The sequence below is a fragment of the Triticum aestivum genome, chromosome 7D (assembly GCF_018294505.1).
Source record: "Triticum aestivum cultivar Chinese Spring chromosome 7D, IWGSC CS RefSeq v2.1, whole genome shotgun sequence".
Lineage (NCBI taxonomy): Eukaryota > Viridiplantae > Streptophyta > Magnoliopsida > Poales > Poaceae > Triticum > Triticum aestivum.
The window spans coordinates 27,492,263-27,492,843 of NC_057814.1; positions in this window are offsets into that span (position 1 = coordinate 27,492,263).

Sequence of the window (581 nt, forward strand, 5' to 3'; positions counted from 1 at the left end):
AAGAGATTATGGTAGGGTACGAAACCACCTCAAAGTTATTCTTTCCAATCAATCCGTTGGGCTATTCCTATAAGTGTCACAAACAGCTCTAGAGTTCGTACTAGAATAACACCTTAAGACATAAATCAACCAAAACCCTAATGTCACCTAGATACTCCAATGTCAGCTCAAGTATCCGTGGGTATGATTATACGATATGCATCACACAATCTCAGATTCATCTATTCAACCAACACATAGAACCTCAAAGAGTGCCCCAAAGTTTCTACCGGAGAATCACGACGAAAACATGTGCCAACCCCTATGCATAGGTTCATGGGAGGAACCCGCAAGTTGATCACCAAAACATACATCAAGTGAATCACGTGACATCCCATTGTCACCACAGATACGCACGGCAAGACATACATCAAGTGTTCTCAAATCATTAAAGACTCAATCCGATAAGATTACTTCAAAGGGAAAACTCAATCCATTACAAGAGAGTAGAGGGGGGAGAAGCAACATAAGATCCAACTATAATAGCAAAGCTCGCGATACATCAAGATCGTGCCAAATCAAGAACACGAGAGAGAGAGAGA